Source organism: Ursus maritimus, unplaced genomic scaffold (genome assembly GCF_017311325.1).
Source record: "Ursus maritimus isolate PB19 unplaced genomic scaffold, ASM1731132v1 scaffold_5, whole genome shotgun sequence".
Taxonomy (NCBI): Eukaryota; Metazoa; Chordata; class Mammalia; order Carnivora; family Ursidae; genus Ursus; species Ursus maritimus.
In genome coordinates, this window is record NW_024426663.1 from 75,547,087 (window position 1) to 75,565,085 (window position 17,999).

Consider the following 17,999-nt stretch of genomic DNA (forward strand, 5'->3'; position numbering starts at 1 on the left):
AATGCACCCCCCCGCCTTGATGGGGCCGCCATGGACTTAGCCTTAGGAACAAGCTGTCCTCCTCCTCAAGCGTCTGGATCTAAAACCCTTCCTCGATTCTAACCACGTTCTCAGTGGAATCTATTTACAGTGCCTCTGCGGTCAGTTATAGCCTATAACGTAACTGCACATGAGCGTCCTTACAGGAAATCTCATTGGCTTTGGGGAGAAAATCACAAGGGGCCACAGACAAAGCTGGCAGAAACATTTCTTCCCAGCTTCTCCACCTATGCCTCTACCTTCTCTTTTCTTCCGTTCTTCCTCAGCCTTCCCTTTGACTACGAGCTTGTTTCCAATCTTTCTTTAATAAAGTTTCTTTTTGAAAATTTCTGTCATTCCTCACCCCACAATGAAAAACAAAAAAGAAAAAGGAGATAGATGTGTAGATAGATAGATGGATAAATAGATGGATAGTTAGATGAATAGATTGATAGGTGGATGGATGGATGGATGGATGGATGGATGGATGGGTCTTCCCTGGCTTCTCAGTAAACAAGTCCACCAGGCTCTGGGAGTCCGTAAACAACCAGAGGCATCTGGAAATGTTCGCTGACATTTCTGACTACACAATGACTTGTGGGGGCTCCTGGCATTTAGAGCCAGGAAGCCAGGGGTGCCAACCACGCTGTAGTTCTGGGAGTCTGCCAGGATGCCAGCGGCGCTCCCCCACTAAGAAAGATGACATATTCTGTGCCTCTTGGGAAGTAGCCAACTTAAGCAGAAAGCGTGAGATGAAAGCCACCCAAAACGAGAACAGCGCATTCCCAGGTAGGTGAATCGCAAAGGAGGTGAGCAGAACAGGTCTGCTCCCTGGTTAGAGCCCATGGACTCTGCTCTTCGAGAGGCAGGCAAGCGATCTTCCCATCTTGGCTACAAATGGCCATTCCAGGTTAATTATTCGGCAAGGTGTAGCTATTTCCCAGGCTACTATCTCAATTCTGCCATCGGCGGTACTTTGCAAGGACAGGAGTTAGACAGCAAAATTTACCACTTCTTTCTGGTACCTCGAGGAGCTGGAGAACCAGCGCATTCTCCCGTAAACATACCAAATTTTAACAGATGACGTTCAGTTTGGCAACGGAACAGCTCGAGGTATGCCTCTGTCATAAGTCTTCATCTGGGGACCCTAACGTGTTGGACAAATGCTAATAGACAAGAAAGATGTTTTTCCAGTTTCCGGTAAAGAAACTGATCACGAATACAGAGCAGAAATATTCGTGTTCAATCTCGCCACTTCCAATACCTCGTGGGCATCAAGGATTTCTATAATATATACAGGAAGACTGTACTGATACAATGTTAGGAGCCGGCTCGACTTTGTATCAGCCGGTGTTTACTGGCTACTGTATAACTCTAAAGGAATGTGATTCCGAAATCTCTTCAGATGTTTACATCCAAAAGAATGCACCCTCAAACTAGTTACTCGGAGAGGCTATATACATTCCAAAGATGCTGTCACTGCTCTCTTTAGAAACTGCTGTCAGGGCCTGGCACAAGCCACATAAGAAAAACAGCTCTGTTATTGAAATCCACATTTCCATTTCTACTGAAAATGGTATTACCCAGCTTGATTGTCTACTTTCTTCACCAAACTTGGCTCTGGATGACTTGGCAAAAACTCAAATCCACCCCCAAAACCCCACCCCAAGACTCCAGAGAGCCATAAGCTGAGCCACAGAATCTGAGTGTAATTCCAAGACTTTCCACGCACCGTTCTGGGCAACAGCGGCATAAATGCAGCAGAAGTACCTTCCCAAGGTAACTGGGGAAGAAATGGCAGGTTAGATGGAGAATTCGGAGACTGCTCCCTAAGAGTCCTATCTTTCCAGGACCGGCCCTCCTTCCGTCACTCACAGTACACCTGCTCCTCTGAACACCCCCCCCCCCCCCGCCCCAGCCCCGCACTGCTTCTAAGCATTCACGCCCATCACTTAGACCTGTGACCTCACCCACATTCTAAGCAGCCCCCGCCCCTTTCACCTGCAGGTGGGCCTGCTCAGGTAACCTCCTAGCCGGGATCCAGTGTCCAGGCTGCTGCAGGTGGATGGGGGCCCCGGTGCCTTGGTGCTCAGCAGAAACCCCCGCATCACACAGGACCATTCTGCCTTCCTCCCTACCGCCTGCTCTGAGCCGGCCTCTTTCCCCTCGCCACCTTTTGGCATCTCCCTCTCTCAACATGCTGTCCCCCCAAGATCAGAAATGCCGTCTGTTTTATACTTCAGCCCCAAACTTACTGCATCTCACCTCTTCTGCTTATTTTTCCTTTCTTTTGTCCAACCTGTCTAAAGCAACGCTATACCCCAAACCAGTTCTTCTGCACTGAGAACCTTTTTTCTGTGCTTCCTCTCTCCGCAGAGTACAAAGCATGTGCAAATCTCAACTGTTCACTATAAACAAAGGAAAGCAAACAAATGAGAACCCCCCACCCCTTGCTGGCTCTGCCCTGCTGGGGAGACTCATTTTCTGGGTTCGCTTCATTCCCCCACAACACGCCGCCCACGTGGCTTTTGCCCCCAGCAGCCCACCACCTCTGCTCTTGTAAGGTCACTAAAGACCTTAATTATGAACCGCAGCCCTTCCACCTGGCTTTTGACCTGATCTATCGGACACTAATCACTCCATCCCTCCTAAAAAAGATCTCTTCTCTTGGCTTCTGTGACATATGGCTCTTTTTATTTTTTTCATCTGCTGCCACTTCGAAGGATCCAACTCTTTCCTTAAAAATCCACCTCCCTCCTCCCCAGCTGAGTGCCGCGGCTCTCCTGAGGCCCATCTCTGACTCTTCTCTGTCTCTGCACTTTCTTGGGAGACCTCCTGCTTGCCTTCCATCTCCACTACCAGAGTCTTCTACGGGAAGCTACCCTCCACCCTTTCATGACCTTTGTAAAATGTGCATTTTATCAGGCCGTGGCTGTCAGGATGAAAACCGTTCAAAGGCCCCGGTTCTGCCATCTGGTTTTGCCTGTCTCTTCAACCTCAGCGCCTGTTCCTTCTGGTGGCAGGGATTCCAGAACATGCTACCACAATGGCACTGCCGTGTGTTTGTGGACTCTGTCCCCTGGCCTGGGAAGTCTCCCCACCCCCACCCCCCAGCAAATTCTTATTCAAGACCCAAGTCCATAGTCACCTCTTTTCAGGACACTGTCCATACTCGAGCCAAATCTACAAACCCCTCTCCTTTGTTTCGTGAATCCCGTATGTGCCTCTTAATGATGTTTACGGATACCGCAGAGGACGGTAAGGATTTCTCTGGGAGATTATCACCAACCCCCCCGGCCCCCGCTGCCGACTCGTCAGTGAGGCTCCTTGAGGACAGGGACCACACTTGTTAAATGAACTGCCTTGTTACTTCTCATTTAATCCTGACTATCCTAATCCCTGCATAGGCCCTAAGGTTAAGGAAATAAGCTCACGGAAGAGGGGACTACTAAAGCATAATATGAACGAGATACATCTACGTCACTTCTCAAATATGTGCAGAACACGTCCTACTAAATGCTAAGTCATTACAGCAACATCATGGTGCAATTCCACAGGAAGTCCAGAGAACATTCTTCTTCACTAACTTCCCCAGAAAAATCTGCTATCACAAAGTTTTTACCGCAAGGGGCTTCATCGACACCTAAAATGAGTTTATTTGGGGTTCATTTTATCATGGTACATATTTCGACGCCCGACGTGCAGTGGTTTAATAAAGTAATTCCATCTGCGGACGCTGCTCTGAAGGAAACACACGAGAGATGAAGGAGGGAAGAAGACACCGGAGGTGAGCGCAGATGTGGGCATCAGGGAAGACATGTGGAGAAGAAGTACTATCTCAGGAGAGACCTGGATAAGGGGGAGAGCCAGTCATGGACACAGCCAGGAGAAGAAACTTCTAGGCAGGGCAAATAGCACGTGGAAAGACCGTGGGCTTTCCACAGCTTGGGGTGCTTAAGGACATAAAAGGACACAGCGGTGTTTGGCGCTAAATGATCACTGGGCAGAGTGGAGGGAGAGGAACTTGAAGAGACGTATCGGGATCAGACGTGCAGGACGTTGTTGGCCACGGAATCAAAACTGGATTTCTTTCCAGGTGCCACAGGAAGCCACGGAAGGGTATTAGGCAGAAGGGTGGCAGGATCCAGTTTAGAGCTTTAAGGGCTCATCCTTACTGTAAGGGAAACCAGAGGACACAGGGAGGATACAAGGGAGGAAGTTCGACTGCCTCTGATTGGTCGCACTTAGTATCCCCATGACCTGGACCAGGGGGGTGGGGGTTGCCATGGAAATGGAGACAGTGGGCGTGCTAGAGACATAGTTTGCAGATCTTGCTAGAACTTGCTGATGGGCTGGATGTGGGAGTGATAAAAGAAAGAAAAGAATCATAGGTGGCTGAGTTTCTACTCTGAAAAACACAGTGGATGGTCGTGCCATTTCCTGAGGACAGTGGGCTGGTGGGGGGAGGCGCGGAGGACAGAAAAGATTCTGGGCTGTGGCCACCATCATCGGAGCACAGACGCCAAACAGGCAGCAGGATATGCAAGTCGCTGAGAGGAGAAGTCTGGACTATGGGCATGAACGTGGAAGGTAGCACGATTCGGGCACTGTTCTCAGATGAGGTGGAGAGAAAAGGACAGGACACAAGTCCTAAAGAACCCCAAATGCAGAGGGCAGCTGGAAGGTCAAGCCAGTCTGTGAAGTACGAAGACAGGAAAGTGTGCTAGGGGTCAAGGGCGAGGGCTGCCAATCGAATCTGCAAAATAATATTTCTCTATAGAAAATGAAACCATTCTAAACATCACAGTTGGTCAACAACCGATTCCCTGTCGAGTATTAAATCCACCTGCAAAAATATTCCCATTATATTCCATATGATCAATAGATATGATCAGGTTTTTTTTTTTTTTCACAATTTTATTTATTTGAGAGAGAGAGAGAGCATGAGCAGGGGGACGGGCAGAGGGAGAGGAAGAAGCAGACTCCCCACTGAGCAGGGAGCCCGACGCGGGACTTGATCCCAGGACCCTGGGATCATGACTTATATAATCAGTTTTAAGCTCACTTGTGGGGAAGTTAGAGTAATCACAAGGACAGACACTAAAACATCTTAATATTCATTTTTCAGGTGGATGTTAATAAGAAAGGTTTCAGAGAGCAAGCATAACAGTCCAGTGCGTTTCCTTCTAGGGCTGTGCTCAGCGGTCTTCGCCAGAGACCTGAAATAACCTGCAGCCAGAGCGCAGAGTATGTCCCCAGAAAATGCCCCACTGCAAGCTTCGGCTTCCCAATGCAACTGCTCTGATAGCCAAAACATACTGGAAGCCCACTCTCCAAGATGAACTGGCAGTGAGGGTCATTAGCAGGAAGAGCTTCGTGAGAGAGGCCTGCCTGCCACATGATCCGATCACCGGCGGGCGTGAGGACCCCTGCTTAGCCAGCTCTCCAGACGGAGGGGCTCAGGTGCAGAAGCCCCAGCTGCCTTCTCCGCGTGCACTTTCCCTCAATGAGGTTACAAGTTCTAGGGTCTGGTCTGAGACCGTGGCTTGCACATCCTGCATCTCCTTTCTGGTAAAGAACCCGGGGCAGTGCTCAGCGCAAAAGTGGTGCTTAAAAAACAGAAACTGAACAAAGTAATTAGAGTCATGGATTTGTTAAGAAAGTCACTATAGGGAAAATAGCCAGGAAAACTCCCCAAAGGAAGGATGATAACGGAGAAGCAGCTCTGATAGATTATTAGATAAGGTAATAATTTAAACCACGTGATACTGGCATCTAAAATAACTGAGAGGCCAGAAGAAGAGAATAGAAAGTCCAAAACTGACCCAATACACCTAGAATTTCACAGTACCATAAAGGCAGACGATTAAATCAGGGGGGGACCATAGAGTTTATGGAAAAATGATTTGGGAACAACCATGTAGCCATCTGGAGAGATAAAAAGTTGAACCAGTGCCTTATACCAAGTATATCAAGAAAAACTCCAGGTGGATGAAAGATTTAGATATTAGAAAGATTTGGAAAATGAAACCATTGACGAAATGTCGGAGTTATTTTCTAAACTCACAAAAAGGAAGGTCTTTTTTTTTTTTTTAAGATTTTATTTATTTATTTGACCGAGAGAGAGACAGCCAGCGAGAGAAGGAACACAAGCAGGGGGAGTGGGAGAGGAAGAAGCAGGCTCCCAGCGGAGGAGCCCGATGTGGGGCTCGATCCCAGAATGCCGGGATCACGCCCTGAGCCGAAGGCAGACGCTTAATGACTGAGCCACCCAGGTGCCCCAAAGGAAGGTTTTTTAAAGGACAAAAACCCCAGAGCCTTAAAACACGGGTACATTTAATTACATCAAACTTGTGTTTTCTGCACCTGATCAAAACTACAGTAAAAGAGAGTTAAAAGACCAACACCACATGGGGAAAATGTTCACAAGTGTTCAGAGAAAGGACTCATTTCCCTGGTATAGGTAAGTTCCCACAAATCCTTAAGAGACAAGCAGTCCACCAGGAGGAAAAAAAAAAATGGATAAAGGCCATAAATAGCAGGTCATGGAAAAGGAACTAAAAATGTCTCTTAAACCACTTTTTTTAAAAAGATGCTCAATCTCGATCCTAGGAAGAAAATGAGATCCCACTTTTTGACCTGTCATGTTGCAAAAAGGTCAACCAGCCTGGTAGCACAGTATGCCAGTGGAGGCGTGGGGACGCGGGTATGCTCCTACATTGCGGGTGGCCGTGTACACCCAAGGACCCTGAGGAGGGCAGCTTGCCAGGTCAGAAATATACATGCTCGTTGACCAGCTCATTCTGCTTCTTACGTGAAGCTTGTCCTATTGATAGATCGTGTGTGATTATGAACATACAGGGTCATTTGTTACAGCGTTGCGTGTATCTTAGCGAAAGCCTAGAAACGATCTAAACATCCACTTAATAAGGGAAGGAGTTCAACCCATTAGGGACTCCCACAAAATGGAATAGTATGACATTGAAACACGATGAGGGAAACTGCTATATACTACTGAAGAAAGTGACCTAGGAAGTAACCGAGTTTAAAACCTAACACAACGCTATGCTCCTACTCGTGTAGTTTTGTTAAGGGGGGGAGGACATAGATTTCTATGTGCATAAAACAGCTCTGAAAGAATATTCTAGAAAGAATGGTACGTGTGGCTTAAGGGAGGTTGGCTGAGTCACTGGGGATCAGAAATGGAAGGGAGACTTTTCATGCCACAATCTTGAACACGTTTCTATTTCAGAGCCGTGTGAATAAATAAACCTCAGTAAATTAATAAAAAAAAGGGATCATGATTGGTGCACAAGAGACGAAGGAACAGCGGGAACGAATCAGGTCATGAGACATTCTCCATATGGAACGACGCACAACTAAAAAGTCGTAGCTGACAGTCACAGCCACAAGCTACAAGACCAAACACACCGAATCCAACTTATATCTAAACTGTCCTCCTCGCTAAGTAGAACCTTGAACCATGACATTACGTAACTGTTTCCAGCAGTATGAACAAAAATAAATAAGCTTTCTTGGTTAACCTTTAAACCAAATATTCAATAAAACCAAGCTCTCTCCCCGCCCCCCCTTTCAGTTACTGAATGCTTCTATTTGTCAAATTCTGTGGCTACAAAGATTCAAAAGCCTCTCGGTGTTTGATGACGAAGAGAAATACAAATGAATGTTTACAGTGCCTGTGGACACAGCCCCAGCGGAGGAGGGGCCGGGGAGGAGGCCACCCCGTGGAAATGGATGTGGGGCTTACTCGCCCCTTCCTCCCTTGTCGCCTGGATCCTACATAAACCTCAGGACTGTGACCTTCCAAGTTCAGTTCTGGGATACCTGCCGGATCATGGTCCCAAAGAAAAGGCAGGGAAATGTGTTCGTCCGAAAAATGCCCCTTTCAGAGAAACCAGCTTTTGTACAGCAGTGAGTGAAAAAGCCACACCAGGCACAAGCCGAATAATGAGGCTCTTTATTAAAGTGTGGCCAAGACTCAGTCAACACACAGAAGGGAGACCACAATTGCCCACCCCAAACTAGGTCAAGGACAAAGAGGGGAAGAGAGAAGCCTTTTCAACGGCCTCACTGAAATGTCCTACCAGGCCCTCCGCCCGGAACTGTCTAAGAGGCAGAAACAGGAAAGCTATGTTCAGAATTCACATTCAAGGTCCAGTCCTGAGCAAAAAGGGGAAGAAAGCAGCACTGTGTTTGTCATTCCCTCGCCCCAAGCCTGTCGCCCTTCCTGGCTTTTGAAGCCTCCTGCGCATTCATGCTGTCCTGAGAGATTTCTGCCTCTAAGGAGGAGGATTCCAGGGCCAACGCAGGAAAGTCATATTCACTGAACTGCTCACCTCTCCCTGGGCGAGGAGTGTAGACGAACGGATTTGCCTGGAATGTGGGAAACCAAAGGCTTGGAGTCTAGATATTCTTTTTTTTTTTTTTTTAAGATTTTATTTATTTATTTGAGAGACGGCACAGAGGGAGAGTAAGAGGAGGAAGCAGGCTCCCTGCTGAGCAAGGAGCCCGACGTGGGACTCGATCCCAGGACCCTGAGATCATGACCTGAGACGAAGGCAGATGCTTAACTGACTGAGCCACCCAGGTATCCCTGGAGTCTAGATATTCTAACTCGCTACGTGACCTTGGGAAGTCATTCAAACTTCATGGACCTTATTTTCATCATCTGTCACATGGAGATAACGTTCTTTGCTGTCTCTGAAACTACTTGTGATGAACACACCTTGTATGTTGTGGACAACCTATCAACGGGCTGACCCAGTGCTGTTCCCATCCCTCTCCTCCCTTGCCTGTCTCCACTGCAGAAATACCCACGTTTTCAGACTCTTTCGTAGTCACATGATGCAGCTTTGACCAGAAGTCCGTAGCAAGAGTTTCTTGGAGGACTAATTAGGCGGGCTTTGCTTTTTTTGGATAGAATTAACACCTGGCTGGCAATGCCCTCTTCCTTCCCTTCCTCCAGCCCCAAACAAGAGGGGATTCCCAGGCTCTGCTGCAGCGGTCTTGTGACCATAAGAAAAAGGCCAAACGCATCACAACAACGCCAACCCCAACATCTTAAGCCACCAAGCCGGCAATCAGTCGTCGAGCTGCGTAAGCCAGTTAGCTGGGGGTCTTCTTCCATGTGAGCAGCCAAAAGTATGCCTACATTTAACGTAATACACATTAAAGGGCTGTGTGAGGGTCCGTAAGAGAGAAAGAATCCTCATTAACTGAAACACTTCGGGGACAGAGAGGCTCAACAATTCAAAAGGGACGCATCTCAATTATTGGAATTTACAGCCAGTAACTATTGAGGGATGTGGTTACTCCTGGGTGGGTGGCTTTGGTTCATGCCTTTTAAATATCAACCAACTGCTCAGAATCTCATGTCGTGTGACTCATAGGAAACACACACACATTCTGGAGCCGGAGAAGCTGGGATGTCATTTCTGGCTTGACCACTTACTAGCTAAACGGCTATGCACAGGATACTTAATCTCTCTAAACATCTGTTTGTCTACAGAAATTTAAAATACTGTCACCCTTGTATGGTTATTAAGGAGGCAAGAGCCACTCTCCTGACCCGAATAAAAGTGACCCCATGAATAAGTAATAGTATTCCAGGAGCCTTCAAGGGGCAGGGGCGGGGGGGGGGGGGAGTACACAAATTAAATGTTCACTTGTGATATAAAAACAGGAAAATCAATCATGCCAGAGGAGGAAGAGAATTTGGTAAGGAAGGACATTAAAGCAAAGCCGGGGATGAAAGGAGTTCTAGAAACTTCCACGGTACCTATTTTGGAAAGAATTCTTATCATTTGCTCAAATTAGGAGTTTCTGAAATTCTCCTCTTCTGACTTACACAAGAGCTTAGTCTACAGACTAAAATCCTAGAACTGTCTGCTGAGGTCCAGTCATAGGGAAGGTTATCATATATCTGTGCCCTACTGCTCTTAAAACTTATTTAAAATCTCACCCGCCTTTCACATGGCTTTCTCTCAACTGTGTCCACACCTCCTACAGCCCCCACTTGGGCATTTTACACATGTTGATGTCTTACCAGGGAATTTTTCTCACACGGCCGGGGACTTGATGTGAGTTGATTCTAGAGATTACTTCTGCATTTCTCCAGATAGCGAGAATTAATTTTCCCCCTTGGGTTCTCCCAACAGTGAGGTCAGAGAAAGCACTAAGGCTGAGGAGCCTGGGCTCTAGGTTCTAGATTTTGGCAGACCTAAGTTCCTCATGACTTTCCACCCCTGCCCAGTTCTGTGACCTCGGGAGAATGACTGAAACTTTCCAAGCCTCAGTTTTATCATTCAAGGAGGGTCTAATCAGAGAGTATCTCTCTCACAGAATGGGACAGCACTCAACAAAGGTTAGTTTCCTTCATAATGATTAATTTCGGTCCTGGGTCCATGGCTGGTCTCCAATGAATGGATGTACTCTTAATGAACTAAAGGCGGGGTAAGAGGAGATGGACAGACAGACTGACATCACTTAGTTGTAGCTATTGGAAAGGATAAACATCCAGATGTGAGGAAATGAGAAACTGGAATAAAATTCCTCCATGGTCACTTTTTTACTAACTTTTCATCAACAACGCTTACGTTAACCGTCTAGACATTTTGAGAAGCATCGTCAGATCATCTGGGGGGGGGGGGTAGGGGATAAATCCTAAGCAAAGTAAAATAAACGTGGCAAGTTCTAAAGCCATGAAATAACCAAATGTGAACCAACTCCACTGATTCAAAACATTTAATCCAAAATGATAAAAACCGCATATTTTCATTTGAAGCATTACATTAATTATTGGTACGTGGCTAAAATGTGTTATCATCCCCTTAGTTATTTTAAGCCCTTAAAAAGCTAGCTCAGAGCCAGCCACATTTATCATCTCATTTGCCCTTATAACAGTCCAATTAAAGGACAGACAATTGAAAGAACCTGGTCACGGTCACATCACGAATTACTGGGGGAAAAAAAAAACCTGCAGCTCAAGTTCAGGCCTTCCAGCGTTCACATCCTTGGATGGGGGCATCGGGCTGAACTGAAAGGTTGGATGCAAATCAAATATTTATAAAGCAAATAAATGCTTCCCCATTAATTTACATTATGATTTCTAAAATGTCACATCTTCACTCCCTGACGATCCTGGGTGACAGTCGCTGCTCGGACCCCCTGCTTTTCCCGCAGAAGCAAACACTTGAATAAACCTGCACATTGCACTCAATGTCCTGTGGTCACGGAAATAGACGCTTCCAAGTTCAGGCTTTCTCCAACTTAGATATGCTTCATCCTGGATGCTTTTTTCTAACTCTGGCTACACAGACCCTCGAACTATACATGGTACTTGAGATGAAACTTGAGAGCTGTTTTAAAGTGTGTTTACCATGCCATATTTTTATAGGGCCAGGCTTTGCTCTGCTCTGTTACATGTATTCATTCACCTAAAACACATAACCACTCAAGAAGGTAGATTCTGCAATCATCATCCCCATTTTAGGAATGAAGAAACGGAGGCTCAGGGGCTACAGAATGAGCTGGGGTTGTATAGTATCAAAGTCTGGGGCTGGAATATGAACCCAGGCAAGCCAGCTTCAGGATGTGTGCCCAGAGTAAGAGGACTGTTTTATGACTGGCTAAGTGACAAGAAGCAATTTTAGGGCTCAGTTGGGTAAGCATCTGACTCTTGGTTTCGGCTCAGGTCATGATCTCAGGGTCCTGGGATTGAGCCCCACATCCTGTTTGGCACTCAGCAGGGAGTCTGCTTGAGATTCTCTCTCTGCCCCTCCCCCCCACTCGTGCGCGTGCACACTCTCTCTCTAAAAATAAGTAAATCTTTTAAATAATAAAACAATTTTAGGAAGAACACACAGACAACATAGCAACGTCACATGAACCCATATGTAATTAACAAGTCTGATTATCTAGGGTCCTAGCATGTAGCCGAGGAGAAACAATGTATCAACGGGAAGGAAACAGGAGATTGAAAGAAGAGAATTATTACATTTAGTAAATCAGTTGTAGCTGAAAGTAGTGGCAGAGAAGAAAGGCACATAACACACACACACACACACACACACACACACACACACACACAGTAAAAAGCAGATACAAGGTCTCAAAAGACCAAACAATCTTATACACCTCCATCACCAAAAGGACATCACTGCATTATAATACAAGGCAGTCTCTCCTGTTCCCAAAAGTGATGCTGACTTTCACTGAGCCTCTGTGAGATTTAACAGATCCTCTTCTCGAAGGCGAGAGTGTATAAAATCGTCACACCTATGTCTACATTTTAGAAATGTTTTTACCTAGGCTGTTAAAAATCGACGTGAAATAATTGATTAAAGTCTCCTTCAAAGTTCTAAAAGGAAGTGAGTCAGCCTAGAAGTCTGTACACAGGTAAGCTCCCTTTCAGGGAGAAGAAAAGGTGAACGGCATTTTCAGGCACAAAGATTAAGAGCAAAAGTGGCTGCTCTCAGACGTGCTAAGAGGGAAAACAAGCAAGAAGGAAACAGGACCTAGAAGGAAGGCGCCTGAGGAGCCAAAAAACAGGTCAGCATGCTCGTTAGGCTGAATAAAAACTCACTGTAAATAAATACTGTCATTAACATAATCATAACAACTCATTGGAAGGAGGTCGGAAAAGCAAGATCGAACTAAGATCTTGGCCATCAGTAATGTAGATAGAAGGAGGAAGGGGGGGGCGCCTGGGTGGCACAGCGGTTAAGCGTCTGCCTTCGGCTCAGGGCATGATCCTGGCGTTTTGGGATCGAGCCCCACATCAGGCTCCTCCACTATGAGCCTTCTTCTTCCTCTCCCACTCCCCCTGCTTGTGTTCCCTCTCTCGCTGGCTGTCTCTATCTCTGTCGAATAAATCTATCTCTGTCGAATAAATAAATAAAATCTTTAAAAAAAAAAGGAGGAAGGGGGATTAGAATGAAAGTTTCTAAGGGTCGTCACAGTGTGTGGGAAGAAGAGGAATTCTCACTAACTTCAGACATCACTAAATATACATATCTGCTAAAAATGATAGAGTAACCACTGAAAGAGAGGAGACAAATTGTGTAACATCTAAGCCGTGAGAGGGAAAAAAAAAAAAAAAGAATTTTAAAAAATCCTCACATCACCCAACATAAAGAAAGAAAGGAGAAAGATAGAAGCAGTGGGAAAACATTTTGAAGTCAAACGAAATGTCAGAAATAGGCACCGACATCACCATGCTATGAGGGCTGTACGGGAACCAGCCTATACATTCAAAGTATAATGCTGAGTGGGGAAAAAAGCAAGTTGTAAAATAACAGGGTACAGCACAGCATCGATGAGAAACGGACAGAATCACAAATACTATAGATGGGTTATAAAGACACGAACATTTAGCGAACACGGGAAACCATGAGCTGGAAGCCTACACACACCATTCTGAATGGAGGTGCCTCTACGGGCAGGAGGAGAAAAATGTGACTTGGAAGAAAATGAATAGTTCACCTGTGGCTGTGATGTTCTTTTTCACCTACGAGAAATAAGGTCTGGAGGGAAAATGAAACAAAAAAGCCCGACCGCTGACAGGCAAAGAGCCAGGGAGCCTCTGGGAAAGAACACTTCTGAAATGTCAGGGAAGCTCATGTGAGTCTCCCTCCCAGCGTGGGGCTCCAGGTCCTTTCTTCTCTCCTTTCTTGGGGACGACAAAAGGCTCTGTTGGAGCTTAAAACCAGGGAAGAAGATGTGAAGGAGGAAAGTCTCCGGAATGATTCTTCAAGCTCAAGTGCTCAGAGGATCTTGGCAACTGGGAGAACATCCCAGAAGCCCATGATACAAGAGCCCAAAGTCTACGTGCAAACCACAGGGAACAATATTTTTAGCGCTTTTCTTATTTTGAAATTTTTGGGGGCGCCTGGGTGGCTCAGTCGGTGAGGGGTCTGTCTTCCCCTCAGGTCATGTACCCGGGGTCCTGGGACCCAGCCCCCATGTTAGGCTCCCTGCTCAGCGGGAGTCTGCTTCTCCTTCTCCCTCTGCCCTTCCCCCCTGCTTGTGCCCTCTCTCTTTAAATCTTTAAAAAAAAAAAGAAATTTTCTCAGCTAAGCCCTCAAAGTTCGTTCCAATGGAGCGTTATGAAACACGTTAAACGCAGCCCGATGACAGTCAAGGTTAAGCAAAGTGTACTACACTGTCACTTAGTATTTAATTCCCCAAACTTCCTTTTTTAAAACGTTCTACTTTACTCTTCCGTGGCTGCCATGAGGTGCTATATTAATAGTTACTTTCCTCATCTTAAAAACAACAGGACAAAATAAGCATTAAGTGGCAAGTCTGTTACAACTAGCCATGCCTGTAATTAACTGTAATTAAGTCCAGATCGTGACTCCCAGCTCGGAACACGTACGCGGTCAGACCCACCAGTTGGGGCTAGTAGTGGTCCTTTTTAGTAAAGCTTATCAATTTGTATTCTTTGAATTTCAATCAGTCACATACTCCTTCTTACTGTTTCATTACAGAACAAATAATCGGGGCAAATGAAGTTTGGTTTTCTTCAGCACCCATGGGAGGTCCATTTTTCTACCCTAACAGAATGGAAAGTGACACCTACCTAGTCATGACTGGATTCCATGATCGCCAACTGGCCAGACATTAGAGACCGGATCCCAAAGGTACGACGCAGAAAGTAAGGTAGAAAGTAAAACTCCAGGGGCGCCGGGTGGCTCAGTCGTTAAGCATCTGCCTTCGGCTCAGGGCGTGATCCCAGAGTCCTGAGATCGAGCCCCACATCAGGCTCCTCCGCTATGAGCCTGCTTCTTCCTCTCCCACTCCCCCTGCTTGTGTTCCCTCTCTCGCTGGCTGTCTCTGTCCTTGTCAAATAAATAAATAAAATCTTTAAAAAAAAAAAAAGAAAGTAAAACTCCACATACTTCTTCTCAAGGAAGGCTCTCCATCAAAAAGAATCACCAACCTTACTGATAAATCAGTGGTGATAAACAGAGAGGAAAATCGGGGACCCTGGGTGGCTCAGTCAGTTCAGCGTCTGCCTTCAGCTCAGGTCATGATCTCGGGGTCCTGGGATTGAGCCCCACAGCAGGCTCCCTGCTCAGTGGAGAGTCTGCTTCTCCCTCTGCTTCTGCCCCCCTACTTATTCCCTCTCTCTCTCTAATAAATAAGATCTTTTTTTAAAAAAAAAAAGACAAAATCTTAAAAAAGGAGTGAAAGAAATCTTGCTCAATCTTTCAGATGGCGGGAATTTTAAAGTTCCCTATTTCTTTTGAACACGTGAAATTCGAAACTAAGGCTACAGCCAAAATGTGATGCTGAGGATACATGACTGTTAAAATGGCAGAAAATACACAAAAATCTGAGGATAAATAAAGAAACAAAACCAGTTTATTGTACGTTCCTACATTCTAAAATTTGGAGCGGTAACAGAAAGACTGCTTAGCCTATCATAAATAAGATTTCAAATTTTATGGGACAAAGACACATTTTGAGCCTATACCGCCTGTCAGACCATAGCAGAGACACAGAAATCAATGAAATTGTCCATGACATCCGGGAACTCACAATGCAGGAGAGTAAAATCAAACAATTCACCGTTTAAGTTCTACTGAAAAGGCTTCGCCACCCCCGAGCTCTTGTGCTCCTGGGCCAGTCACTTCTGCCTACTTTGCTTCCTGCGGTAAGGTCATAATTCTACTCCACTAAGTTAGCCTATGAGGACAAGATAATCAAGGGTGGCCCTTAGCACAATCCGTGGCACACAGAAAGGGCTGAACGACTATTACCCGGGGCGTCCTCACCGTGATTTATAATAGTAGATCACTGCTGGTATATGGCAAGATACTCACGAAGGAGAAGGACAACTAGGTCAGGAAAAGCTTGCCAGGGAGGGAAACCTGAACTGGGTCCAAAGGCAGATGGATGAAAGTAGTATATTCCAGAAAAAAGGTGCAGCATATACAGAGGCACAGAAAACTGAAAGAACGGCCAGGCTTTGGCTCTCCTAACAATTAAGGATGGTTCCAATGGGTGTGTGTGTGTGTGTGTGTGTGTGTGTGTACACACAGGGCTAGGAGGGGTTGCCCTTAACAAATAATGAGGCTGGGGGGCGGGGATCAGATCACAAAGAACCTTCCAGGCCCCAAGACGCAACTTGGCTCTTCTTCCCTACGACTCACTATATGCACTGAAGGGGATCCTCATGACTGATATCAGTTACATAAATCAAGATAAATACATATTTGTAAGTTTCAAATATGAAACAGTACGTGAAAACATTTAAGGTTTTAGTGACGAGCGCGTCTAATGTCTGTTTCATGTCGTAATGCAAGGGAGAAAGGGAGAGAGGAAAGGGTACGGCAGAAAGGAAGGAAAAGGGAAACATAGGGGAAGGAGGAAAAGAAGGAAGAAGGGACACACAGGCACACAGACAGACAGACAGGCAGGAGAGACAGAAGACCAGTGGCTGGCAGCTTCTAACATCCTCAGACTTGCTGATTCTCAACAATAGCAAAGGATCCACTTTTCTGCAGACCTTTAATGTTAGAAGGTGAGCATTTCGCCACATCAAATTCATTCTACATTTATCAAAAGAAATTCCCAACGGGCGCCTGGGTGGCTCAGTCGGTTAGGCGTTTGCCTTCTGCTCAGGTCATGATCTCAGGGTCCTGGGATCAAGTCCCGTATGGGGCTCCCTGCTCAGCGGGGAGTCTGCTTCTCTCTCTGCCCCTCCCCTCACTCATTCAAATAAATAAAATCTCGATAAATACATAAATCCTGAAACCAGAACCAATCTGCACGCATCAAACAACATAATTAAGACAGTTTCCTTAATGACGATTTTTAAAATGGAGTAACTTCTTTATTCAAAGCTTTAGAATTTACTTGCACAGAGAAGGAAACATAAACGATATATGGAAGAGAGCAGAAAAGGGATGGCAAGTGTGTGTCACCCAGGCTGCCACTCACTTCCCCATCCTCGACTCATGGCAGATATGAGCAACCAACCAAACCAGGCCAGCCCTTCTGGGGGCTAAAGAATCATTCTCAATTCCGTGCTGTAGACAGTGACCATCAACAGCGAGGTGTTGATGTGTGAGAGGAAACCTATTTGCCCATCCAGCCAGAATAATCCATGTCTCTTTCCCAAGAATCTTTCCCTGGACTACCATGCCATGTGGTTTGGTTGAGATGTGGCTCGGCCGGGGAAACGTGAAAAAGTTGTCCGACCTGAATGAAGTAAGGGGCTAAGTTGGGAATCCCAAAGTGGAGCACGGGCTCAGATAACATCCGGGTTTTATTACAGTCTTCACTGCTCCTCTAACTCACCTTCATGGATAATTGAGTATTGGCTTCAATCCCATCTCTGTGGGTCTTTCTGAACACCCAGTTAGAGACAGATGAAAAGGACTAAATAAGACATACTTTATGGGACGATTAATTATGGATAAAAATCGTTCTACCACAGTCTCCTTGAATCAACTTTGGTGAAATGAAGGTGACATAATGCAAAATTCAGAAGAAATGACCTCCCTCATCTTTATTAAAGTAAACCGAATGTTTGAACATCAGAAGTTTTCAAGCAGTTACTTGATGTGACGGCTGTTAATAACTGACATGGAAAAATGGTACTTTTCTCGTATATTCCAGATGGAATCATTTGAAATCTTTGTGAGCAGTAGAGGCTGTGTTGCATAAGAAAAGAAAATTTGAAGTTATAGATCTGAATGTGAGTCTCAGTTTTGCTACTCACTAGCTGAATAAGAATTACGATCTAAAAAAAAAAAATTACAATCTAGATTAAATGAGACGATGTGTATAAATATACTTAGCACTGTGCCCGTTCACGGGGTGGGGGGGGGGTACATGACACGTATTGCTTATTTAGATACATATTAGTTATTTTACCTTCCCAAAGAATATCCATAAAGCATGTAGCTAACAAGCCCTGCCTTCTCTTTTATATTGCTCACCAATTAGTC

At 45.6% G+C, this 17,999-nt stretch overlaps 1 protein-coding gene across 1 annotated transcript in view; it reads right to left on the reverse strand.

Annotated features, from left to right (window-relative positions):
• KCNN2 (potassium calcium-activated channel subfamily N member 2) overlaps nt 1-17,999 on the reverse strand; it is a 141,664-nt gene that overhangs the window by 99,560 nt on the left and 24,105 nt on the right. The window lies entirely within an intron of this gene.